Genomic DNA, 27,990 nt, shown 5'->3' with positions numbered 1-27,990 from the left:
TCAGTAACCTTATGCTCACATCCAGATCAGCCAACCCAATTCTATCTCTCTGTACTTATAGAAATAAAAGTGACCAGACCGATTTAATGGGTTCCTTGTAAAAATTAAATTGGGATTAGTTTCATAACAGCCTCATTCTTAGCGAATTAATTTCTTTCTAGCACAGTCACAGAGCAAGATTAAAGTTAGGGATAGTCTGGGGACTGCATATGTAGAATTTTCATAAACATCACAGCCCACTACCTGGAGTGTCTGTCTCTGACTCCTTGCTTCCTCCCATCAATTTATCCATCCTTTTATCTATCTGTAGCGTACCCTTAATAATTATATTTAAATGATAAAAGTGGCGATTTTGCGCACTTGTGTGAACTCAGCTCCAGGAGGATTCCTTAAAACTGGAATCCCTGTCCTTAAAAACCGGTGCTACCTAGATGCCTGCTGTGAGGCAGGAGGCCACCCAGCGGTGACTCACTGACCACCAACCATCCAGTTCCGCCTGGTCCCGGCTGTGGCTAGACAGACACAAGCCATCATAAGGAGCTCCAGCACCGGAGCTCGGGCTCAGGCAGGGACCGGTGGCAGCGGGGCGCGGAGGCGCAGGGGGTGGGTGGTGGTGCGAGCAGCGTGAGGCGCGGGACCCTGTTGGCTCCGCCGCCGCGCTCCCCGCCCCTTTCTCCCACCCTCCGTCCCCCTCCTTTCCTCCCTCCCTTCAGTGCTCGCCCGGGAGCCGGAGCCTCAGCCTGAGCGGCACAGGCGCAGGCAGCGCACCTTCGGCGCCTGCAGCAGCCACAGCAGCCTGGCGCGCGGTGGCGCCGGCGGCGGGCGGGCGGGTGGGCGGGCGCCGCAGGTCCGGCGGGGAACTGCGCGAAACCTTGCAGAACAGCGCGGACGGGGGCGCTGCGGCGAAGGCGGCGGCTCGCACGAGCGCGCACGGCAGCCCCCCGGGCTAGCCAGCGGCAGCGGCGGGCCGGGCAGGCGGGGCGGGCGCCTTGCAAGCTGGTGCAGCTAGGTAGGTCCGAGTTGTCCACTTGCTCAGTACAGTCGTGGCTCTGGGATGAATCACCTGCCTGGGAAACTTTACCCACTGGCTTTAAGGCTCCTTGGCCGCGAAAGTTTGTTTGCTTGGGAAATAGATGCACCTGATGGGTCTAGAGTAAAAGATGCTTCTGGGGTCGTTTTGCCAGGGGAAGTCATTTCTCCACTCTGGGGCTGGGATCGATTTGAGAATGAGACTCCTTCTCTGGCCGAGAAGCTGAAAAAAAAAATGCAACCAATTCTTCTCTTTCCTTAAGAGAAGACAGTTTGGCTAGTGAAAGTTGAAGGGTGTTTAAAAAAAAAAAAGTTGGGAGCCCTAGGAATGCTTAGAGAGAATCCCAGGGCATGGTTCTGGGTTAAGAACGAAATGCGTTTTCTGTCTGAAGCTGTAGTCCTGATTCAGATCTGAGCAAGCCAGGCTGTAGATATGCGTGTTAGCACCTAAGTTTTTCTAGCTGCGTTTTCTTTCCGCTCAGAAATGGGCTGCTTTAAGTGTAATCCCTTGTAGGTTTGCTGTGGTAGACTGTAGTTCTCCTTGCCTTGACTTAAGGGCTGGCAGGGATCTGACTAACCTTATGTTCTCAGGAGCCTTGTAATGCTTACACAGAATATCTGAAGCAGAAAACCGGGAAGTGACAACCCGGGCACCGGAGAGTGTCGGGGCACTTTCTAGATGGATTGTTCCTTACTTCCGATTACATGAAATGCAAGGCTTCTGGTCTTGCTTGTGCAGAGCTCCACTGTTCCGCAAGGGCTCACCAATCCTTAGGAGCTACCCAGGATCCTGCTCCCCTTACTGATTTACAAGAAGGTGCGCTCAAAGGAATGACTTACACCAACCGTGCAGACTCTGGTGAGGACAGCAAACCTGCTTTCAGAAGGGGAAGGGAGCAGACAGCCCTGAGAAGGGAAAGGGGTAGACAGTTTCCTAACCCCAACCGAGTACAGAACTGCAGAAAGAACCAGCCTGCGATGTATGTGGTTTGCAAAGCTGGCCAGAAATTTCAGCTCATATGGGGAGTAGGTCAACCCCCAAATAATTTTAGAATGCTTAAGCAAGAATAACTAGACACACATGCACAGTACAGGAGGATGGTGTCGTGATTTCTGTCTACCCCCACATAGATGACTATCACACTAGGTGAGAAAAACATTCTGATCTGTAAATAGATTAAAACTGGGAATAAATACGAGTCAGAGTCCCTGAGAGATTGAAAGGGGAGTGATTGCCTTTCAAAGAGCTATTATATCCTCAACAGCAAATCAGACTTGTTACTTTGTTTTTCCAGCAGTGGCTCTGCTTACTAGTGCTTACCCTACTTTGCCTGCGTCCTAGTGGGTGGTTTTAACCCTTTGTGCCCTGATTCCTGTCCTGGAGGTTAATATCCACATGACTTAGTGCAACATTTGTAGAGTGCCTAATAGATGCATGTGACAGTGTATGTTCTTGTGTGTGTGTGCTCATAAAAGATATTTGATGGGATTGAGCCCATGGCAAGTGCAGAGATCTCTGTATGAACATGCTGGGTAGAGTCAGGATCCCTGAATGCTTGCTTGACCTAGGTTGAGACTCAGGAACACGTGGGTTTTGAAGAGGGTCAGTGTTCTCTAGCAAACTGCTGAACACTTTCACCAGCTAACGGTGAAGCTGCATGCCAGCCTGTGGACAGCAGGATGTAGAAGAGATAATTGATTTGCAGGCTAATAGATTGGGGCCGTGGCCATCTCTGACCATAGCAATCCAGATCCTCCTGACTGTCTGGGTGTCACAACTGTCTGCCTGAAGATGTGAAGGCATTCAGTCCAGCTCTCCAGAAGGATTGTAACTTTTAAATATCCTTCAGAACAGGAGAGGACAGCCCAAGTGTTTCTTAAAAACATCCACATAATATGTAACAGGACCAAAGTGCCAAGCCATTGGAAGTAGAGCAAACATTAGCTGGGGACAATAAACTGTAGCCTTGGAGTTGCTGATTTATCTTCAATTTTTTTCTGTCACATTTCATGTCTGCCTAGTTATTACAAACTAATAGCCTCTTCACTCGGCTAGCAAAATATGCATCTTTTCCATTTAGAAGTGCCCAGTCCCCTTTCACTCATTCAGTACACATCTGCTAGTTTTGTGTTTACTACATAATTTAAGTCTCCAACTTGAAGTTCTCATTAAGTTCTAATACATTTGCTCCTGAAACAGTATATACTTATAATTGGTCCACTCAGACTGCCAAGTCTCTATATCACTGGATTGTGTCAGAGCCACAGAACAGAAATGCTCTGACTGGCTCCAGATTTTCTAGTTTCTCAATCAGCAGCAAAAGTGTTCACAACAGCAGAGGTAGATTACTTGTATGGCGGTAGGGGGTAGGGAGGCGACATGGGGACTCTCTGAAGCTATGCTTATTTCTTTGCGGTATCTGTTTTGGTCAACTCCAGAAGTTTATAGGTAAGCTATTTGATGTTTGTCTTTTTTTTATTGAAAATGAACATACCTAAGATACTTTAATTACACTGTGTGTATAAACATGGTGTGTGTGCATGCACGTGTGTGTGTGTGTGTGTGTGTGTGTGTGTGTGTGTGTGTGTGGAGTAGTAGTAGTAGAATTGCTAGATTTGGTGGATGATGTCTCTAATCATGCTTGGTAATCATGCCTTGGGTAGCATCAATTTTGAAAAAGTATAGGAATATGGATACCAGATGGTTTAAGAATTTCTTTGAAACTGAGTGTTGATGGTTTCTAGCTTGAGATCTAGAAGGAGCACTGGTCCTAAGTGACTTCTGTTTACAATGTCCCTCCACAACAGCTCCTGTGTTTCTATACTCCTCGGGAAAATATCTTGGAAAATTTGTTTCTGAAGGAATGTGCTCCCTGGCTGAAGCTTAGTATGCCAAGTTTCAATCCATAGTGCATTTTTATTTTCCTCCTTTTATGTACATGTTATAAACAAGAAATAAGGGTTGGTAATAGAAGTACTGGCAGAACTTTATAGCATTTCAAACAGCTCTGCTACTCGGAATGTAAATGTTTGTAGAATCTTTACTGTGTAAGAAGCCGCCTTGCAAAGAGTGAGGAGAGAGAAAAAAAGCACAACTGATTTATTAAACTGATATGATAATTCAGAAGGTACGCATATTCCTCATCGCAGACATATTGGCATTTGGAAAAATAGATTATATCTGTTACAGCAATTCCGCTGCATTCTCTTAGGTGCTATTAACTCAGGTTGTAAATTTTGTAAAACAAGAGAACAATTTTCTCTCATTTATTTTCTAAGTCACTTGACTTTGATTATCTTTCAGCTGTTAAGACATGAGATCCTTGCAACCAACCTGCTTTACATTACTGATAAATGGGCCTGGTGATGTATTCTTTTAATAGGGTAAAGACTTCTGAGGACTGTTACTTTGCCTTAGATATTTCTGCCTGGAGAAACTGGAGCAGCAGTGTGCTTCAAGTCTTTTGATTTGGACTCTGAATTATTCCTCTCATTTTTTGGCCTTCATCTAACTCCACCTAAATTATCCTGCTCCAGATCACCAACTTCTCCCCCAGGACCTCTACATCAGGCTCTCTGTCTTTTTTCTAACTCGGTCCTCCATACCAGTTTACCCAACTGGAACGTACATACACACATGCATCTCTACATCCATATATACATCTATACATGCATCTGCACATATGTTAAATCAGTGCTCTTCCATACATTATGTTTAGAGGCTTTCTGACTATACTCCAAATAAAATCAAATCTACTAAACGTCATTCACGGAGCTAAGTGGAATTTAAGCAATGACATCGTGCTTTGGGAGTGAGAGCATCCTGAGTGACTTTGGGTTGCTTACTTTTCTTCCCCACTTTCCCAGCTGTGGAAGGGTCATGAAGGGCTCATCCGTAAGCAAGTCCATACTCAGACATAGATCTATGGAGCTTTGTTGGCTGCTCAGGCCTTAGCTCATGGTTTCCAGTCTACAGACTTACCGAGGGCTCTTTAGTCACGTATCTAATGCTTGTTAGAAGTCTTCTCTGGACTCTGTATGTTCATTTTCCCCACAGAGTTTCTCATCACATGGAACTGTCCCTTTCATTGCCTGACTCCCAGTGAGCATCTTGTAAGTAGGCATTGTTTCTGTTCTGTGTACTTCCTTTTATAGTATGTGACTCACATTGGTGCATGACATGAGCACTGAGATTTTGGGAGGGTGAGTTTGCATCCCTATGCTTGTAGCATCTCCCTCCATGACCAAAGATTTGTTTATCAAGTGGTTCACATGCAGCAGAGGTCTGACCGAAGTCTCATAGATACCACATCTTGGGTCTCTGGGATATCTGCTCTTCAAACATAGCATGTGTAAGTAGACTTTATTTTCAGTTTGGCTTTGGTGAATCCTTCTCTCCTTGACTCTTGCCAAGGTCATCTGCCCAGGTGTCCTCAACTGGTGTGCCGAACTGTCTGCTTCCTTTGTTCATGGAGCTGTCAATAGAATGGAAACACACCCCTCGGTCTATCTGTATTACTTTGTATTAGGCCAAGATCTAAACACTTCTACCTTTGTACCTGGCACCAAAAATAAACCTGGTTAAGAAGTAATCTCCACGTTTTGTTTTGCTCTGATCTGTCTGATCCTAGAAACTGTACTAAGTCACGAACTCAAGTATTTGGGTCACTGGATACCTTCGTGCTGAGATGAAAAAGAAAAATATTGTTGACATAGCCTATCATCTTATGACTTCTTTAGCCAATTCTACCTGGCACATAGCCACATAGCCTTTTCGCTACAAGGGGACTTCTTAAACCTTTTCTTCCTTCCTTCCTTCCTTCCTTCCTTCCTTCCTTCCTTCTTTCTTTCTTTCTTTCTTTCTTTCTTTCTTTCTTTCTTTCTTTCTTTCTTTCTTTCTTTTTTTAAAACTTAAATTCTTTCCTGTTCCTTTTGTATATCTAAAACACGTAGGACTCTAAAACACGTAGGATTTCTAGTCTGATGCACGGGTCTTCCATTTGAATTCGGTTTGGCCTCTGCAGGGAAGCCTTTGCTTCTAGCCTTACCATTTATCAGGTGATGCTGACCCATTTGGTGCCCAAGTTGACTCACTCCCTGTAAAACCACTGAGACTTCTGTATTCAGGTATTCTTAAAAAGCACGTAGTTTTTAGGAGGATGGATTATAATTTAGAATTGTAAAATTGTTTAATATCTGCCCTTTCTAGTACTCTAGAGCAATATGTCCATATTGAGAATTCATTAAATATCCATGTAAATCAAAGTCACCCTTCTTATTGAGTTCTGCTACAGTTTTGTGGGGGTTGCTTGAAGTCCTTTAGGTGTATACTTGCAAGATTTCTTTACTTATGAGATTTTTGAGTAGTAAGTAATACATTTAGAGCAAATGATTTGATTAGAATTTAGAAAATCCCATGGCAGTCTGGTGGTGGTGAAGGCAGTCAGATAGATCACTGAGTCTTCAAGTTCCAGGCCAGCCTGGTCTATAGAGTGAGTTCTAGGACAGCCAGAGGTACACAGAAAAACCCTGACTCAAAAGAAAGAAAAAGAAAAAGAAGAAGAAAGAAAAGAGTATGATAAATGGAATTTTCTTTAAGGTAAGAGTAAGCTATAGGTTCTATGTCCTGGATGTTGGTCTGCATATGTTAATGATACGATTTTATTGGAATTAAAGCAATTCAAGAGCCTCAAATTTCAATTTATTTTCATAACGTATGAACATCTGCAATAAACAAGTCAATGGCTGAATTACAACAAATCAAAAGTTGCCTTGCTAAACAGTAAACAAATTTTTAGGAATGAGGGGAGGCTTTGTGAGTATCATTGCCTCAACAGTCATTGTCGGGAACTCCACATCCTTCAGAAACACTACCATTCTCTTGTTGCCTACTCCCGATGTTTGTCAGTGCTGGAAAATGTGTATATATGTGCATGAGAGGCCAGGAATCAGTGTCAGACGTCTTTCTCAATTGCTCCCCTTACAGGCAGACATCAAAGACATTTTTTCCACAGGTGTTTCACTGAACCTGGTTTTCACAGATTAGCTTAGACCTGCTGGCCAGCAGCCTCCCAGGATCCTCCCGTCTTTGCCTAACACAGTGCTGGGTTTATGTACACATTCCTCTCTGTCTGGCTTCTATGTCGCTGCTGAGTACCTTAACACTTTTCCCACTGCGCTGTTTCTCCAGATCTTGTTGTATCCCTGCAGAAGCATGTTCTTGCCTCACTGAGCTAACAGAGATTTTTCACTCCCTAGAAGACCTTCTGAAGCATCTCAGGGGTGAGGCTCCTTAATCTGTATTTTAACTAAAAAAAATAATTATAAGAGAAAGGTAGCATGTATCAAAATGTGAGTTGAATTTATTTCTCATTCAGCTTCCTTACATGGTTGCGGTTAACCAGAATATAGGCACTATTCACTTTTCACCATTTTAAAAACCTTGGCTCATAGAGTATGTGTGGCATTGTGTCTCAGGTACACATTCTCCATTCTAAGATTTTGATTTAAAGAACAATATCTCAAGATATATCATTTTCATGTTAGCAGTCACTGTTATATATTTTTGCAAATGTCTTCTCGGTTTGGAGTAATCTATTTCCATATATCTTTTTTGTAGAAATATTTCTGGTTCTTAAATTTCATGAATTCTCTCACCTTGAAGCTGCTGCATGTAAGAGCAACCGTGGAAATGAAAACTGCAAGAATTTTATCGAACTAGACATGACATTTGGGTGGTTCTCAGGAGTCATGAGAGAGAGAGAGAGAGAGAGAGAGAGAATCTAGGTTGATTTCCCAAAACACATTTTTGCAGAATTCTATAGGTAACAAACATTTGTTTATCTGATCAGATCTGGGTAGGTTTTTCACGCCACCAAAGCTAAAGTCAAACCAAATCTTCCTCTGCATGTTCGTACTGGAACAGTCCAATTTTATTTCTTACATGGAAACAGGCACTTTCTAAAATAACTTAACACATTGCAGAAGACAGTAATGACACTTTCCGGGCAATTAAAATCAGCCTGAACAATATAGCTAGTGATCTGATCTGATGTATGTTCGTCACTTGGCCTGGTCCCATCCCTGAATGTAAAGCAGGAGAGTGGCTGATTACCAGGCATCAGCCCTAATTCTGGCGAATACTCGAGAGCCATAGAATACAGATAAGGCATATTTGCTCCAGAGTGGAGTGTGCCTGACGACAAACACTTCCTCCCCTTCTCCCTACTTAGCCCCTCCATCTATAGAAACACATTTGTATGTATTAGACACTTTAAGTCATTTTTCTCTGCTCCTCTCTGTGAAGACTTGCCAGGGTTCCTTTCTCTTTTAAGTACAGCTAAGTGAAAGCTTTGTGTATAGCTACATGGTTTTGAAATCTGAACACCAAAGGTTCTCTTTCTCATTCCATTGAATAAGAATGTTCTTTTGGGCCATGTAAAGATAAGCACATTCATTCTTAGTATTAATTCATTAGACTATTGCACTGGTCTTTAACAGCATTTTCTTCTGCTCAGTCATTTTGATAGTGTTCAGTGGCATTATTGGCTTTGAAAATAACAGAACCCTCAATATATGAGGTGTGTGTGTGTGTGTGTGTGTGTGTGTGTGTGATGAAATCCATCATATATGCTGTAAAGATGCTCACAAGTAAAGTGCATATTTCCATCTGATGGAAATTTTTGGAATAGGGGACTTGGCTCCTTTTAATTGAACAGCATCATGATTGTGACTGTGAGAACTTTGAATAATATCTTTTGTTATTTTTATAGAAATTGCATGTGAGGCTTGTCTCCTGAGTCTTGACTTTTTATTCTTCAAATATTACAACACAATAGTTTTCTTGTTATCAGAGTTGATCTTCAGATGCCTGCCATCCCATTTCACACACATACTTACGCGTATACATACATGGGTACTCAAACAATGCACAAAGTAGAGATAACAATGAGGTGGCGTTAACTCCAATTCATAACATTTGTAAGACAAGATGTGTAGATAATTTAAACTGTCTGGACAGAAGAGATTCAAGTCCACTGACAGGGTAACATACTGAATCATTTCAGGATTCAAACATCCCTATGATGTTTAAAATGAGTCAATTTCTACTTCCAATTATTTTTCCTCCCCTCCAGTTAACTCTCCCCTTCCTTTCCATTTTTAGCTTTTCTTTCTTTAGGGTCAAATTTTAGACCCCTAGAGGATTAGCTCTTTGAATCGTCTCCTATTGAACGTATTACCTGTGTTTCTTCATATAGCCTTTATGGTGCAGAAAAATGGAAGAACAATTTTCAATTTCCATCTTCAGAGAAGTATGTATTCAGTAAACAATGAAGTACAGCGGGTTGGTGGCAGACGACTGCCTATAAGGATAGGACAGGGATAGCATCCTCTGCTCTTCCTGTGATACACTGCTCCTTCCTGCCTGCCTGAGTGGACCCTTGGGCAATCCCCACATTCAGGTCCTAAGAGACTGGGTAGTTGATGTTTACAGTAGCTTCCTACTCTAAGTCACCTCTTATGTAGCCCTGACAGTCCTTTTGTAGTCTGCCAACAGATAGTAAATAGTCAGAACCTAGTGGAGTGAGGTCGTCTACCCCAGCTGAGCTGTCAGCTGACTGTGCAGCCTCAGTTAGAGCACAACCAGCAATCAGGGTGCTTTACCAAGCCCACTTTGCATTTAGAATCATAAGAAAATGTGTTTATTTAAACTGCTAAGTTTTGAGGGGTATTTTAGGCAGCAGCAACACATAAAATACATAATTTCACATAAATATACTTCCTTAAGAGTTTTATTTTATAACTTTAAGTTTTCCAAAGAAAAGTGTGTATTTATCAACAGCATGCTGATCTGAAATTTCACACATAGTTATGACTAAATTAATTAACATACACAGCAGGCTACACATTTTTGGTAGCAAGAATTTTTTAAATCTGGTCATTTTTAAGTATATTGGTTTGTTTTTATTAAAACGTTGGTATATTGTACAATAGATTTCTTAAAATCATTCATCCTGTCTGATTAAAGTTCTATCTCTTGAAAAATGTCTTTCTCGCCTCTACTCAGTGACTGGGATCCATTTTCTATTGTGAGTTTAACGTTACTTACTACTACATAGAAGCGAGATCATGTGGTATTTTACTTCCTGGACCAGGCCATTCGCACTTAACATGAATATTCTCCAATTTTACAGGTACTCTTGCAGTGACACAGTTTCCTCTTGTAGTCTTGACTGCTGTGAATAGTGCTACAGAGAATACAAGGGTGTAGATGGCTCTTCAATGTACTAAGTTCCTTTCACAGAATGACAGATTTCAATATATATGTATGTATACACACACACAACACATACACAGCAGTGGTGGTAATTGTGTATTGGAGGGACATCCTTAATTTATTTCCACAATGGTGGAATTAATTTATGTGCCCAGAGTGGTGAGCAAGACACCCCTTCCGTCTTTGTCCTCATTAGCTCTACTTTCATTTACATACCTCACACAGCTCCTATGGCAAATAACAGGTTATGCTGTGTCGCAGGGCTCCGGCTTGTTTATCCTAACGATGGTTGTCCTGCTCATTCTCTTATGGTTTTCCACAATGTGGTTTTTTCCCCCAGATCTTTTGTTAATTTTAAATCATAAAATTTGTTGTCTTGCTATTCAGATCTTTCCCACATTTTGTGCATTAACCCTTAAAAGTCTTACATTTACAGATCTTATTTCTATTTTGTACATTATCACTTAACTCTCTTGAAGTTTTCCTGGCCGTAAGATTTTTTTAAAAAAAAACTTATATGTGTTTTACTCTTTTTTTTTTTGGAGTTATATAAGAAATAAATTGGTGTGCAGCCCACTGTGACTGAGATTTTTCTCCCAGGAGTCCTGTCATAGTTTTGGGATTTGTACCTTACTATAGAGTTCTTGATTCATTTTGAAGTTGACCTTTGCCAGATGTCGTTAGGCCCTAATTCAATTATTATCTGTGTAGATATCAAGGTATGCAAACCATCATGGGTGAGACCAAGATTATCTTTCATGACTATGTGTTTTCGAAGTTTTACGTGGGAAATTCAGTGTTTATAATCTTTGATCAGGTCTGTGCATTCTCTTCTATGGGGTGTTTCTCTATGTTAGATTGTGTACCAGTACCATGATGTCTTAGTGCTGTCGCCTTGTAGAACGTCTTTAAAGTCAAGTAGTTTGGTACTTTCTGTCCTGTTCTTTGTGGTTACAGTTCCTTTGGCTATCTGGTGCATCTTTTGTGTTTTTCCATAAATTTTATGACCTAAATTCTTTTTAAAAATGTCAGTGTGCCATGTTGATCAACATCGTGTTGACTCCACAGACTATTTTACATAGTTTACTTTGTAGCATTTTTGTTCTTAAATTTAAAATACTTTTCCAATCTATGTAATTGAATATCTATTTCTTTCTTTCCCCCAATTAAAACATATTATTATATTAATGATGCTTTTGATGGATAAATAAATATTAACTTACTTGATGCCATATTTCTTCTTATTATAAACAGCCAGCTTTGGTTTAAGTAGCATGAAACCCAGGGTCTGTGTCTTTTAATAGCGAGCATGACCCACAGTCATGTGTGGGATCTATGGGTCTTTAGAAGATGGACATGACTTTTTTTCCATGCAGTGGATGAATTGTACACCTGCTCTACATGGCTTCACCTTCAGTAATTCAGGGTGGCATTACATTTCAGTACTGGGTAATATCACCCTCAATCTCAAATCACTAACATTAGACCAATGGCACTGTGCCTTGCTTGGAATATGTTTTGTTGATAGCCCATAGCCTTGACCCTGTCTCGAAATTTCTCTTTGCCTTAGGAAAAGAAACCTTCTTAGTAGGGGTGGGAAGGGGTGAGGGACAATGTGAGAGCAAAGAGGGGTTATATGTTGACGATGGCCTTTGACCAATGGATACTTGGACGCAATCACTTGTATTGCCTCCATTTGGAGAGTCAGAGTGGTCATCCCAGCCCTTGGATGCTCTGCTAAAATTGCTTTAAATTTTAGCAGCTGCCTGTTCTCTTTCATAGTTTTAGCTGCTTATGTTCCTTATGGTTGTTTCTGAAAAGTAAGTGCATCCCATTCTCAACTTTTGCTCTCCTCAACTTTCTTTATTTCATTATTGGTCTCTGTGGAACCAATGTTAGGAAAGACTCTCATCTGGGTTGTGCTAGTCTCATTGTAAACTGCATAACCCTAGGAGACTTAGCTAAATCATACAACTGTTCTAGAAGCTTGGAATAAAAATAGTGATTTAACAGGCACATAGAGACAATCAGAGTGGGGAATGGGAAGTGAGTATTTCTAGATATTAATAAACTCTCATAACCTCTATTTCTGAGTCTCATACACATGAAGTATACTCTCAGTCACATGTACAAACAATATACTTGCCTACTCTGCCCCAGTCTGTTTCATGGTGCTACAGACAGAATATATGATTCTCAGTGATTATTAACAAAAAGGTTTTCCTGGGCTTAAAGTAGCAGAGAAAAGTATCTACAATTTATAAAAGGTTCATATAGCTTCAAAACATTATGAGAAGTATTATGATTTCTATGATAGATTCTTCATCTACTGTCAGTTTTTTCCTAGAAAAAGCTAAATGCTAATTACTGGCACATCAGTACCACGATTTAATTAAAAAGAGTGGAGTGGAGCATGAGAGTGGAGAAAAGGAGAGTACCTGGGAGGGGCTGGAGGGAGGGAAAGAAAGAGAGAAAGTGGTGCAATGAATTTTCAATGAAAACAAACTAAAAAAATCAAGCCTCACTGTACTGCTTAGGTTAACCTTAGGTTCAGAAACCTCTAGCCTCTACCTCCCTATAGCTGGCAATATAGACATGTGCCAATATACCTAGATCTTCTGGGAATTAGAGCCTCCGCTACATTCTTGAGTATTTTCACCCTGCAAAACTGCAAGGATTATAGAATGTACTGATCACAATCTATCTCTATGAACTTAATTTTATTACTATAATTCTACACAGAAAGCCAATCCACAAATGTTAGCAGCTTGACATGAGGAGTATATGCAGCTCTCTTTCTGCTGACCTTGGTGGTGGGATGGGGTGGTTTTGCTGCCCTCCGGCTAAATCATGAGTCAACAAAGGTTTAGACTGGACCCGTTTACTTCACTGGAGATGGGTCTGGCTAGGTTGTTTCCTGTCTTGGATCTATAGGTAAAGTTCTGTGATGAAAACTGTTTTCATACCATCTACAAACACAAAAGTACACATGGTATAGACCCTCTTATCTTGTTCGCCACTGGAATTTAATCACCTCTGACACATTCTGTTCCTCATGAAAAGAAACACGAACAAATTCTAACTCAGGAATGGACAGTGATCTTATTTTAGAAGTAAGAACTATGAAGACATGTGGCTAAAGATGTAAATAGAGGAAGGAATGAAGAATTCAGGCCAATTATGCAATCTGCCATGGAGGTAAACCTCATGTACATTTAACATTATAAATGACCCCTGGATATTAGCTGCCTTTCAAATTAGGACAGGAAATGTAAGATGTCTCTTTGCTGCCCATGAATGAATTACTACTTTTTAATTGCTTCCTAAATAAAGGAGACATATGCAGGAAGGGGAATACATGTTGAAAGCTCTCTCCGAGAGTACTGGATCCTATTAGAACTGGTGTTTTCTTTCTTTTATGTATCAAATGAGGTTTGGCTAGTACTAATGTGTTTATCACTTAATATAGGCAAACTGTGTTTACCACCTAATGCTGTGTGTGTGTGTGTGTATGTGTGTGTGTGTCCATACGCACACATCACACACATCACACACATCACACACACACACACACACATACACACACAGAGAGAGAGAGAGAGAGAGAGAGAGAGAGAGAGAGAGAAAGAGAGTTAGAGATCTGTACTTAACCCGCAAACCATAACCTCAGCCCTTTCTTTGCTTTTCTTCATCCCACTATACTATTTAGAATCTTTTAAAATCTTTTTCTTTATGGTACTCATTTTTTAAGCTGCCCTCAAATTTTCTTTTCATCCTTTTTCTTTTCTTTTATTGGATATTTTCTTTCTTTACATTTCAAATGTTATCCCCTTTCCCAGTTTCCCCTCCTGAAAACTCCTATCCCACCACATTTCCCCTGCTTCTATGAGAGTGCTCCCTTACCCACCCACCCACCTACCCACTCCCTCCCACCTCCCTGCCATGACATTCCCTTACACTGCGACACCTAGCCTTCGCAGGACCAAGGGCAATTTAAACTCTCAGTTTTCTCTCTTGTATCTCTTTGGCCATTACTTGACTTTATCTGGTAGTCTAGAACGGCACATTCCCTTGGCCTGATTACTGTTCTGGAAGGTTGGGAGAATTTGGCTCTCAGCTGCCCTATTCGTGTAGAAGATAGGCTTGATTTGCTTTGGCTAATGGGTTGTGAGAATTGCACATGGAGTCTCTTCCTGTGGTGGGTGCTTGGTTCCTTTTCTCATAAAATGCTGTGGCTAATGAAGCCACGCTTGACAGAGAGTGCCTGCGAGCTTGCCTCCTGAGTGGCTGCCAGGAACAGAATAGTCCATCAACTTCTTGTGGGCATGAAAACAAGCAAGGCACGAATGGCATTTTCTCTAGTCAAAGAGAGTGTTTAGGCCACCAGTTCCCTCAAAACCAAGCTGTGCACTGACATACATAGTCACGCTGTGGCCCACAGGTCATATCCATTCGAGGGTAGCAATGCATGCAGCAAAACATGCTTATAGATCACATCCTAACATTTTAATTTCAGTGTATCTTCACAGAGAAAGACTTTTTTAATTTAAATTTTACTTATTCACCTTACATATACTCACTGCCCCCTCCCAGACACCCTCTCCCACAGTCCTTCCACCACCCCCACACTACCCCCAAGTTTAGGGTTTGGGGTTCAGTGACTTAGTTAGCATCATTCCATGATTTCATGAGGACCAACTGTGTACTAAATCCTGAGCTCGCCAGTCCAGATGAGTGAACAGCTGTCTTGTGATGCTGAATTACTTTGATATGTTTGTTTCTAGTTTTTAGAAATGGTTTCCTGATTTTTAAAAATTGGTTATGATATCAGTTATATTAACTTTGTCTTTTATTTGCCTGTGTGACAATTCTACATAATAAATTTCCCTGAGTATTGGTTACCTGTGCTTGGCACACTATGGTCTTAGTAGGCACTTCATACCTCATTCACGCATAAATAATGTATTGAATGGTTGATATTACTGCATCACATTATCATTATATTATCTATTGGCCAATGCAGGACACTTCCATTAAGGAGTGTGTTTCTTTTAGAGATGAGTACGCATTGCTGTAACATATCTTATATTGGTGAATTGTCATATGGTTCTCATTGTACACTGACCCTTAGAGGAAGATAAGCCCCTTATTACTTTGATTCGAGCATTTTTATCTCCCAGAAATATTCTCCAAGCATGCTGGCTGCCCCCACTGCTTGCCTATGTGATAGGAAGAAAGAGTTAATCATATTAAAAGCATGCGTCCTTGGGAAAGACTGAAAGAGCTAGAAGGTAAGCGATTTCTCACTGGTTACTACGTCAGAAGCTTGTCTCTCCCTCCGGGACTTTGGCCTAACTCAGCAGGGCTTCCCCAGTCACTATATACTGGATGTTATAAGTATGCAATTTGATGATGTTACTTCTGCTATTATATGTTTTTTTCTTTGCTATATGCTTAATAAAGTCATGCATTCAAAGTCAGAAGCATGGCTCTCATGGGTCATTCTCCATATGGAGAAGTTGCTTATGACACTGAGGGCTGCAATATAATGTGCAAATCACACAACATAGAATTCATGTATACATGTAGTCATTATCTATTGCAATGCAGATACACAGGATCTGTGTATCAAACTGTGCCTGGACTTCATGGTTTGCAGCATTTATTTCTCATTCGGTATTGTGTGTGAATTGGGGATTTGATCAGGCTCTTCAGTATCTGCTCTCATGCAATTCCTCTCAAGAAGAGACGCAATGCACATAGCCAGACTCTAGAGGGGGAATAACTTTAGTGTCAGTTTGGGGATGATTATGGCTGAGAACTTCCCGGATTGCTCACTGCCATCAGCAGTTTCGCCTTGCTTTCCTTTCTCCCAACAGTGGAGGCTCTAAGGTCTTGTAAGGCAGAAACCGATGTTTTCCACTGTTTCTCCTCTAATATTATTTTTTTTTTAGCTTGCTCATGTCACAAGGGCAGCCCAGAATCTGGAGAAGGGGTCACAGATTCTGTGGCCTGCTGGAGGCTAGCAGGGCTAAAGTAATCATACAAATTGTTTAACTTTTAACACTACAGTCTTCCTAGTCTCAGGAAACTGCTTGGACCTGCATATGTTTTCTGGAGGTCTCCAGGAAACCTATAATGAGCGCTAGCATGTGACTCCTGCTAATGCCTCTGTCTTGTGATTTACTGCAAGTGAACATGGCTTGTAAACCTGAAGCAATTTCTAATTTCCTAAATGCTTACCCATCCAGTTTCCCTCAGCATCAGTGCATTTATTTTTAGTATTGCAGAAGTTATTTAATTTTTATGATCAAGAACAATAAACAGAAATTAATCTTGATGAGGGAATTAGGATAGAAAGTGTCACCTGCGAACGATGGCTTTTAATACTGCAAGCTTGTTTCCCACATGTCCTGATGATGTTTGATTGGCTTTGAAATTTCCATATGCTAAGTCTGAATCCCTGTGGAAGAAGCTCCCTGGACTGCAGTGATACAAGCCAGCAGGAAGCCTTCTGTGTGAACCTGCTCTAGCTTCATCTGTTTTTAAAAATAAATGCCCTGATCGATGACATGAATAATTAAGTGAAAGGAGTTGTGGGATTTGGGGCTGTTTTCTTTTTAGTAATTGTAAATTCCATTTCACAAAGCCACAGCTCAGTAGCTAGAAAAGCAAAGTCTCGGTTACTCCTTATTCATATATTTAGCTGATAGATGAAGTTCCAGAATGATCACTGCTTAGGGGAGATTTTTGCTTAGAGTGTGATTTTTTTCATCTGTATTAAATCATGTGACGAGGTCTATATGTCTAATCCATTCATTATTGTAAGGATAGTGATAAACATCTTGAAATAGTCATAAAATAGGGTTTTCTGTTTCAGGGCCTAAGCTAGTCTTAAGGCTTATTAGAATACTTTTTTTATAACTATGATCAATATAAATTTCAACAAACAGATTTCCCACAGTCGGATTTGTGAATGAAGCTCTTATATAGCATTGGCTGGTCTCAGATGAACTAAGAAGTCAAAGATATCGTTGCACTTCAGATCCTCTTACCCAGAGCTCTCAAGTGCTGGGGTATCAGGTGTGTATCATATGCTCGGTGTGTACGATGTGTGGAGAATGGAACTCAGGGCTTTGTGTATGCTCAGCAAATGTTCTCACTGAGCTACCGAGCTGCATTCCCACCTGCCACCACTGTCTGCCTTCGCTATGCTGTGCACTTAGAATCCTTTATCAATGAAATAGATAGACCGCTTCTTCTTAGTGCCAAGGTAATTAGGAGTATAGGCAGAATGTGATCCCATTTCGGAGGACTGTTGTTTCTACTTCCTCTTTCTCAGTGTAAAGGGATTCCTGCATATCTTTGTCTATATGTGGATGTTGAAGGTAGCTGAACATCTGCCTCTCAGAGTGTACCAACAACAGCAGTATACCCTCTCCAGCTGGAAGGAAAGTCAGTGCTCAGGTCCATTGCACACTTGGATGTTACATTCGTTACTGTGCTTGAGGGCTTGGGTATGAGTTTCACTAATTGAATTTGGTCGTTCATTGTGGGCATTTTTGGTTTGCACTGTTTAATGCTATTTTCTGAAATACAAAATACAGTTTTGAGAAAGAAGCCAGAGTGCTCTGTATTTAATAGTGTAAGAGATGGGTAGAATTTTAGCAAATGATCCTATCATCTGGGCATCCCGTATGGCCTCCCCTGGGACCTGGATAGCAGATCTCATAGTGTGCGCCTGTGTATTTCTTTTCTCCCTGAGCATGAGCTAGGAGACCAAAAGGCTCTCTATGCAGTGTTGTTTCTCCTCTGTCATATTTTATGTGTGTGTGTGTGTGTGTGTGTGGTTTTTATTATAATATTGAAATGTAAGCTATCTCTCATTATTGATGTGGGCCTATTCTTAGCATCATATATAGTAGTAGAAGCGATAAGCTAATATTAATATAACTATGTGTGAGTTGGATTTTGTTTATTGTCCAAGTTTTAAACCCTCTACTCTAGATTCTTAGACAGCTAAGCTTAGTGACATCTGTTTACTCATTACATTAATTTGTAGAATTAATTTGTAGAATCAAAATGTCATGTCAATTGCTTATGAAATTAAAGCTTAACACTGTTCCTGGCACAAGAGTGGCTGCTTATTGGCAGTTATAATTAGTTTTTGCAACTAAAAATAGTGCATTTTCTAGATTAATAAGAAAAAGAGTCCATTTCTTGCAAACTCTGGCTTTCTATTTTCATATTGTCATTTGGAATTGAAGAATAGTATGATTCTGGAAAGGTAGAGTTGTGGGTGACAGATCTCACCACTGTTTTCTCTGTTGTTTCTAAAGAAGACACCTTTGTACCAAGACCATTTCTGGAGAAAATAGAGCTTCTTTTCTTTCAGTCACTGACATGACTTGAAGTTCTGGAGAGATGATTCAGCAGAATCTGAGATGGAGCCATCACAAGCTCATGTATTATGTATGTCAAACCACACAAAAAGTCATTAATTAGCTATGGTGCATTATAGACTCCTGTTCATAAATTGTTCTAAAGTCAAAACAAATTTGCTAAGCTACAAAACTCTCAGTTAATTTGCTAGTCAGAATTTGTGTGACATCTTCCAGAAACAAAACAAAAACTTGACATCCAATAATGCATAAATTAGAATATTGACTCATTTGCATATTCATTTACACTTTACCAAGTTACATTTATTTTAAGGATATATTTATGCTTGGAGCATGCTATGAATGCATTAACTGTTGGTTTCATGGGTAATGCAAGGTAGCAGGTGTTGACTTAGTAAATTCCATACATCTTTCTTGTGTAAACTTACCCCAAATGAATTTGCTAGGGAGAATTTACTATCAAAGAGACACATAAACTCTATGCTTGTTTAATGTTTGAGAGAAATAAACCATCCCTGTCACCTGAAGGAGTGGGAAGAGTATTTGTGCTGTTTTGTTTGGCTTCTTAAAGCGAGAATGAATGGCTGCATTGTTCATTTAGATTTCCTTCTTGCAACATGATATTTAGAAGAGATATATTTTTTCTGAGACTCATTTGAACTCCTTGTCTCAATGAATTTGTATATCTTATCACACTCTGTGAGACAAAGAAGCAACGACCTTCGGTCTCTTTCTGTCTTAGCCCGCCAGATTGGACAGGTGTTCCATCACTACCTTCCTACTCCTTTCATTCTTCATCTATGTTCCTGGTCTTCTCTTCTGCCCCATAGATAAGTACCATTCCTGAAGAGTACACTAAGCTCTTTGACGTCATGCTCTGTGTCTGTTCTCCTCCCTGCCTCTGTCTGAGCTCCACTGCCACGTACTGCTGCTCTCCATCCTCAGCTTCTCCTTTTTGATGTTCATCCTACTGGACTCTTGATTTCTTTTCTGTGTCTGTGACTACACTTCTTTCCGGCTGTCTTTTATCCTTCTCCTCTTGCTCATTTCATGAAGGACTTTCTCAGCCTCAGTCTGGACTGTCTTTTCTTTTCCTTCTCTTTTTCCTTGAGGAGCATGTCCTCTGTAGTTCTGGTTCTCTTGCCTCCCATTACCTCCTGCTATCATCCTTGGGTGGAGTCCCACATTGCCAACTACTCTTCACTGTCGTGGAGGAATGTTTCCATGGAGCTAAACCTGACTCTGTCTTTATCTAAATTCATCTTTTTTTCCAAACATGTTTTATCTCACATTTCTTCATTTCTATCTGAGGGACATATGTCTTCTCTGTCAGAGATGCCAGATCCTTTAGATTCCATTAGACTACCACTGATTTTTTTTTCATTACCCTCCAATCCCAGTTACTGATCAAAATAAAATCTTTGGATTGATCCTGAGATATGGCCTGTCCCGCCATGTGCGAAGACACACACACACACACACACACACACACACACACACACTACAATGACCTTAGTATGTGCCTTGCCACTCTTTTCCTTATATCACCCTAGGCGGGCCCATATGAATCATCATAGAACACAGCTAACTTCTTCACACTATTTTCTCATTGCAAAACTGCAAGAGCTTCCTGCTGTTTACAGAGAGATATGAGGAATGGGGAAGAACTGTCAACCTGGCATTCAAGGCTTTCCACACCCCAACAAAATTGTTGTATTTTCCCTTTCTCTTAGCTTGAACTCTTCAAACTCCATGTACTGATTCCATTTTGTAACACAGGCATACATATGTGCAATCAAACACACATATAAATGTACATACGTATGGACAGAGTACTACTTGAAGTAAAAAAAGAGGATTAATGCCTTGTGGTTTCAAAATAGCCAAAAGGAAGCATTGGACGTTATACAGGTTGAAATATAAGAAAATTATTTTACGGTATAGTCTGTTGTTTGATCTTTCAGTGTTTGACTATGGCTTTCACAGAAACAATTTATTTACTTTACTGGATTACTAGGGCTTTGGGTATCATTGTAATTAAGCTTGGATTTGACAGCATAAGGAAACAATCAACAGAAATGTGCTCTTTCCCTCACATTTGACATTTAAAACCGCAGCTCAGTATGTATATCTGTATATACGTGTAATACTACTGTGTATGTGATAGTTAAAGGAATCACCTAACAATATGGAGTCAGGCTGTCAGAATCTTGTGTAGGTAAATTTACCATGCGATACATGGTTTTCTGAAATACTGGACAACTCCTGATGGCATATGAACATTGCCAATGCAGTCTTCCTTTGATTGACATGAGAACTGAATACTCATACATTAATTCTGTGTCCATATCTGTGACCCGTAGAAATGATAGCTTTATTCCTGTATAGAACATCTCACTTGAAAGTCACAAGTAACTCTGTTATAAGACATTCAGCCTTCACAACCTGCACTCTGCACAGAGACTGATACATGTTAATGAATTAGTCAGGACAAAAACCTCTTGTTGTGTATGACAATATCACTTTGAAGAGACTTGTCCTTATCTGGAATGCTTTTGCATGCTTCAAAAGGCAGTGCTCCTTAAGAACCATGCCTTTGGTCACCACACTGGCATCCCTGCCATATTCTGTACATTTGCCTTTTCATCTTAAATACCTTCTGGGGCGGGTCCTCAATCAGCTGAGTTCTCCTCAAGTGCTAGTGTATGCATTCGGCTTGCTCTCTGAGCTCTCATCTGCTTTAGTGTCTCTAGATAGTGCTGTGTGTGTTGATACTTCCGTACATGTGCCATCCATTCATGTCCTACAAAGTATGTGTCTAGTCGCAAATGTCAACTCTTGGATCAAGCTCTGCTCCATGTGCTACTGTACTGGCCCTCTTCCTTGAGGATTCCAAGATGAATGCCACTGGATACAGTGAGACCATGGAGTTTCACAGTGGTCATTGGATACCTTTGTGTCATCCTCATTTCTGCTTACTTTGCTGAAATGTCAATCAGGTGAGGCTAACTCTTCAATATGGCTGTTACTCAATATGATTAAAGCTGATATCCTAATACCTAACATGGCTGGTGAAAACTGCCCACCATAATTACTCAGAGACTCATGTGGATAAGACAGTTCCGCGGTGGTGTGAAAAGGGAACACAGCAAAGGACACAGTTGATTTTGGACTTCTGGACCCAGGAGACACAAGTCACTTCTGCTCCCAATTTATTATCAAAATAAGTTGAATGGTGATTATGATCAAAGTCTGAATAAGAAAAAAAAAAAAAAACCAGGAAACCATGTTGTGTACAAACAGATCAGCCCTGATAGGATACAAAGTTGCCTTATCTTTGTGTCACCCTCATCTTCTAGGAGATCTGTCCTTGGATGTTGGGAGAGTGATAGGAAATGGGAAATGCTCTATTTGAATCCAATAGCTAGAATCATCTAGCAGGGGGGAGTTCATCTACATAGTAATAGGCAGGCAGAAGGATAGACCAGTAAACACCAACCACAGGAACTTCCTAATTAGATTTAAAATTACTTAAGGAAAGAAATATATGCCCTCTCCCTCTTTTTTTTAGTTTGCCTAGGATAATATTCAGAGCTGTGCTTTGCTTTTTACATTCATCGACAAGGTAGTGTTTGGTGAAATATATGTAATATATACTGAAATGTGTAATGGCTACTTTTTCAAATGAATTCACTGAATCCCACAACCACCCTAGGAGAGGAGGGTCCCTACCCACAGGGTTAGTATGGGAAGCCAGGCTTAGAGAGATGAGGAATGAACTAGAAGAATGCATCAAAGCTAGATGGTCTTGTGGTAGGGATGTGGCCTAGTGAGTCTAATAACTTGCCGTCACCTGAATTCTTTATTACCTAGTTACTTCATATATATTCTTAACAAGTTTTGCTTCACACTGTGCAGTAAGTTGCCCATGGCTAATGCAAGTTCAAACAAAGAAGGCATATTAATTCTGCAAGGGTAAGGAGTCGTATTTTTGGGCAGTCTATCCAGGTAAATCATTAGCTGGTGTGAATAGGTGTCCATATATTTAGGGGAATATTAATTCTACATATGCATATGTATATAAATTAACATTCCCCACCTACTTCTCATTTTATTAGTCCTTTTAGTTTTTGCCTGCTCTTCATTAAATTATCTTTCCATATTTAGTTGGTAACTTCCTTCCAGAAGAAAAATGTTCGATAAATGCTTGTCTCAGATCTGGCTTATTTAGAGAAGAAAACATTGCCCAAGGCTCCACAAGCCCCACTTTACTTGTTGTCTCCTTCTGGTCTGGCAAGATAAGGATATTTTGTTTCCTTTTCTAGTTAGAAGACATCTAGCAGCTTGTCATAACTTGGGAAATCTTTGAGGAAATGAAGTTCTGAATGCCAAGACAGTCATCTCCACATTATTCCACTGGCTGGTATTCTGTTTGATACATCGTAATTTTAACAAGGAAGATACAAGGAAAGAATTTCCTACTGCGCCTCTGTGGAAAGGTGAAATAAAATAGAATACAGTTCTCATTTGTTCTGCCATAGCTCATTTTGACAGCTAAGAAAGCTATCTTAGATAGGCAGAAATAAAAAATCCTCATTTACCTGAATTTAAATATATATTTACATTATTTGAAATGGCAAATTTTTAAGTCATATCAGACACTGGTGGGCTATTCCATCAAGTTCTATGCCAACATTGCCCTACCATATTTTACAGGCAGAACAGGTTGTGTCTCAAAGGTTTTGTAACGAGGTTGGTATCCACATTTCTTTTTTTAATAGCCTGCAGAATACCTTCCCTCACTAAAGAGATTAGAACATAGGGGTAAAGGCTATGTAAGTACCAGCTCAACTTCTCTGTGGTCAATGAATTGTGTGGGTGTTGTCCTCAGCAGTATGGCTCCAATGTCAGTTTAGAGTAAGCAACCCTTTTTTTTTTTTTTTTTTGTCTTAGCGTCAACCTGGGTTTGGGGATTTCTATAGGACCCTTGAGCCAACAACTCCATTGAATGCAACCCAGTCTTGGTACTATGAGTCTTGCCTGGCTATAGGGATCACCTTCATTAATTCTAAGAAGTTTCCATTGCACTATGTTTCCAGACCACTCCACCCCCACGCAATGCCCTTGAATTCCAATTATATCTCTGTACTCTCTCCCTCCTGGCCATCTCTCCTCATATCTGATCATCCAGGTTCCTATCTGCACCCACACCCAATTTGCCTGAAAAATTCCCCCAAATAGATCTATGCCCCCCCCGAACCATCCTCTGCTTTTTACCTAACCTCTCTGCATCTATGGATTACAACTTTGTCAGCTACACACAATATGTGATGAGCATGTGTCCCCAGGCTACAGTGAAGCATCCCTGTGTGCATGCCCAAAAGTGGTATCACTGGATCTTGAGGTAGATATATTTACAATTTTTTTGATATCCATAGTGGCTGTATAAGTTTGCACGACCACCAGCAATTCCACCAGAGTTCCCTTTGCTCAACATTCTTGCCAGCACCAGCTGCCATTCGTGTTATTGATCTTAGTCATTCTCACAGATATAAGATGAAATCGCAAAGCAGTTTTGATTTGCATTTTGCTGATGGCTAAGGATATTGAACATTTCCTTGTTTCTCAATCACTTGAGTTTCCTCTTTTGAGAATTCTGTTTTTAAGATCTGTACCCATTTTTAACTGTGTTTTTATTATTATTTGATACCTAGTTTAATTCTTTGTATATTTTGGATATTAGTCCTCTACTGGGTATAGAATTTGTAGTACTCTTTTTCTATTCTGTAGGCTCCCACTTTGTCCAACTGGTGGTGCCTTTTGCTTTACAAAAACTTTGAAGTTTCATCTAATCCCATTTATTAGTTTTTGATCTTAGTACCTGTGCTATTGGTGTTCTGTTCAGAATGTCTCCTCACATGCCAATCATGCATGGTTACTACCCACTTTCTCTTTTCTCAGGGTCAGTGTATCTGGTTTAATGTTGAGGTGTTTGATGTCCTTCAACATGAGTTTTGGACAGGGTGACAGGTATGGGTCTATTTACATTCTTCTACATCCAGACACCCAATTTTACTAGCTCAATTTACTGAAGATGTTGTCTTTTTTCCCCTAAGGTGTACTTCTGAATTCTTTATCAAAACTAGGTGTCCATTTGTGTGTGGACTTATGTCTCAGTCACCAATTTTTTTTTCGTTATTCAGTGTGTCGGTCTGTCAGTATCATGCAGTTGTTAATACCGCTCTGTAGTACAGCCTGAAGTCAGGTCCGGTGAAACCTCCAGCACTTCTTTATTCTTCAGGGTTGCGTTAGAATCCCAGGCTCCTCCCCCTTTATGCGGTTGATAATTGCCCTTTCACAGTTGGTAAAGAATTATGTTCAGATTCTGAAAGGGATTTCATTGAATTCATATATTACTTCCGTTGGGTGGCCATTGTTACTGTTAATCCTACTGATCCATGAACCTGGGGTGTCTTTCCATCTTCTGCTATCTTCTTTAATTTCTTTCTTCAAAATGCTGATTTTTTTTGTTTTAATCTTAAAACTTTTTCTCTTGTTTGGTTAGAGGTACTCCAAGTTATTTTATATAGTTTGTGTGGTATTGTGAAGGGTGTTGTTCCCCTTATTTATTTGCTTGTTTTATTATTATTATTTATTATTATATTTATTTTATTATTATCAATATTATTAATATTAATTATTATTATTTTAGTTTTTGTCATTTGTGTAGAGGAGGGATACTAATTTTTTTTTAGTTAATTTTGTATCCGGATACTTTGTCTATCATCTGTAGGAGTTCACTGGTAGAATTATTAGGGTCTCTTATGTATACTATCATTATCATCTTCAAATAAACACATTGATTTATTCCTTTCTTATATGTATCCCCTTCATCTCGTTCAACTGTCATGCTGTTCTAGCAAAAACTATATGTATCATGTTGAAGAGATATAGAGAATGGGCAGCCTTGTCCTATTCCTGATTTTAATGGAATTGCTTTGAGCTTCTTTCTATTTAATCAGATGTTGGCTATAGGCTTGCTGTAAATTGCCTTTTTTAGGTTTAGGCATGTTCTTTGTATCTCTAACCTCTTCAGGACTTTTATTATTCATGAAAGAGTGTTGAATTTTGTCAAACGGCTTTTCTGCATCTAATGAGATCATCATGTGTTTTTCTTTCAGTTTGTTTATATGGTGGATTACACTGACAGGTATTTGTATGGTAAGCCATCCGTGCATCTCTGGAATGAAGCACATTTGATCATGGTACATGAACTTTTTATATGTTCTTGGGTTGGTTGTGAAAGTATTTTGTTTTCTTTTGAGTGTTTTTGCATCTATGCTTATAAAGAAAAATTGGTCTTTAATTCTCTTTTTTTTTGTTGTTGAATTTTTATGTGGTTTGAGTACACAGGTAACTGTGGCCTCATAAGATGAATAGTGCAATTTTCCTTCTGTTTCTGTTTTATTGAATAATTTGAGGAGTATTGTTGTTAACTCTAATTTGGAAGTCTGGTAGAATTTTGCCCTGGGCTCCTTTGTTTTTGCTTGGGAGACTTCTAATTACTGTTTCTATGTTACCGTGGTTTATAGGTCTGTTTAAATTGTTTGCCTGACCTAGATTTAACTTTGGTAAGTGGTACTTATGGAGAAAATATCCATTTCTTTTAGATTTTCAAAATTTTGTGGAGTACAGCTTTTTAAACTATGTCATTATGATTTCCTCAGTGTCTACTGTTGTGTTCCCCCTTGCTTTTCTCATTTTATTAATTTGAGTACTCTTTCTCTAACTTTCAGATAAGGATTTATCAATCGGTTGATTTTCTCAAAGAACCAACTGTTTTGTGGATTCTTTGTATTCTCTTTGTTTCTATTTTATTAAATTTAGCTCCCAATTTGATTATTTTTTGTCATCTACTTCTCTTCAAGTGTCCTTGCTTCTTTTTGTTCTAGAGTTTTCAAGTGTGCTGTTAGCTTGCTAATATAAGATTGCTCCATTTTTTTTAAATGTAGACAGTTATTGCTATGAATTTTCCACTTAGCACCACTTTCATTGTGCCCTATAAGTTTAGACATGATGTATATTCATTTTCATTGAATTCCGCAAAGTCCATTCTTCATTTCTGTCTTGACCCATTTATAGTCCAGCAGACAATTGTTCGGTTTCTATGAGTTTGTGAGTTTTTTTGCTGCCGTTGGTATCTACAGTGGTCTGATAAGCAGCAGGGAGTTGTCTCAGCTATTCCAGTTTTCTTGTGTCTGTTGATAGATGCTTTGCAACTGAGTGTATATTCCGTTTTGGAGAAAGTTCCATGAGGTACTGATAAGTGGGTATATTCTTTTGTGTTTGAGCGAAATGTTCTATAAATATTTGTTAGATCCATTTTGCTTATTGTGTCTGTTAGCTCTAGTAGTTCTCTGCTTTGTTTGTGGATGACCTGTCCACTGGTTACAGTGAGATATTGAAGTCCCCCACTATCAGTGTGTGGGTGTCAATATGTGATTTAAGTTGTAGTAGTATTTCTTTTATAGACTTGGGTGCTCTTCTGTTGGGGCATAGATGATAAGAATTGAAACATTATCTTGCTGGATTTTCTGTTTGATGCATATGTAGTGTCTTTTCCTGTCTCTCTTGATTAGTTTCAGTTCAGTCAATTTTGTTAGATATTAAAATGCCTATACCAGCTTGTTTCTTAGGTTCATTTGCTTGAAATATCTTTTTCAAACACTTTACCCTGAGGTAATGTCTATCCTTGGTGTTGAGCAGTGTTTCTTGGAGGGAGTAGAAGGATGGATCCTCTTTCCACGTCCACTTTGTTCATCAGTGTCTTTGCATCAAGAAACTGAGCCTATTATCTTCGTGAGAAGGAACCTTGGAGGTGTTTATGGAGCTAAGAACCAGACAAGATGGCCAAGTCTTAGAGTAATACCAAGCACTGCTAGTCAAATAAAAAACATCTATAAAAAGAGGTAGGATTGCAAATAAATTGAAAAATAAAAAGATTGTAAGAGTCAGAGATGAAGGAGGACACAAGAGGAACAAGGCCCTCTGAATCCACTAAGCAAGGTACATATGAGCTTACAGAGACTTAAAACAGCAAACACAAGGCCTACATGCGTCTACACCAGGTGTTCTATGTATAAATTATAACTAGTAACTTAATGTGTTCATGGGATTTCTGGCTGTGAGAAAGAGTGGGTTGCTGCCTCTTATGCTTGCTATTGGCTCTTTTGCTCCTGTTGCATTGACATGTTCAAATTTAATATAATAGTTTTTGCTCAT

General features: G+C 39.8%; 1 protein-coding gene across 2 annotated transcripts in view; it reads left to right on the top strand.

Moving 5' to 3' along the window:
* The first annotated feature begins 747 nt into the window (after positions 1 to 747).
* Positions 748 to 27,990, top strand: part of Cntn3 (contactin 3) — a 375,608-nt gene continuing 348,365 nt past the window's right edge. The window contains exon 1 of one of the 2 annotated variants that reach the window (XM_087659082.1): positions 748 to 1,009. The gene's annotated coding sequence lies outside the window, so the exon portion shown is untranslated. The remainder of the gene's footprint in view (positions 1,010 to 27,990) is intronic. The other variant, XM_087659085.1, reaches the window with a different exon arrangement.

The sequence above is a fragment of the Rattus norvegicus genome, chromosome 4 (assembly GCF_021556685.1).
Source record: "Rattus norvegicus strain SHRSP/BbbUtx chromosome 4, alternate assembly SHRSP_T2T, whole genome shotgun sequence".
In the NCBI taxonomy this organism is placed as follows: Eukaryota; Metazoa; Chordata; class Mammalia; order Rodentia; family Muridae; genus Rattus; species Rattus norvegicus.
Note: the sequence above shows the minus strand (reverse complement) of the source record. Positions and strands in the feature narration are given on the sequence as shown.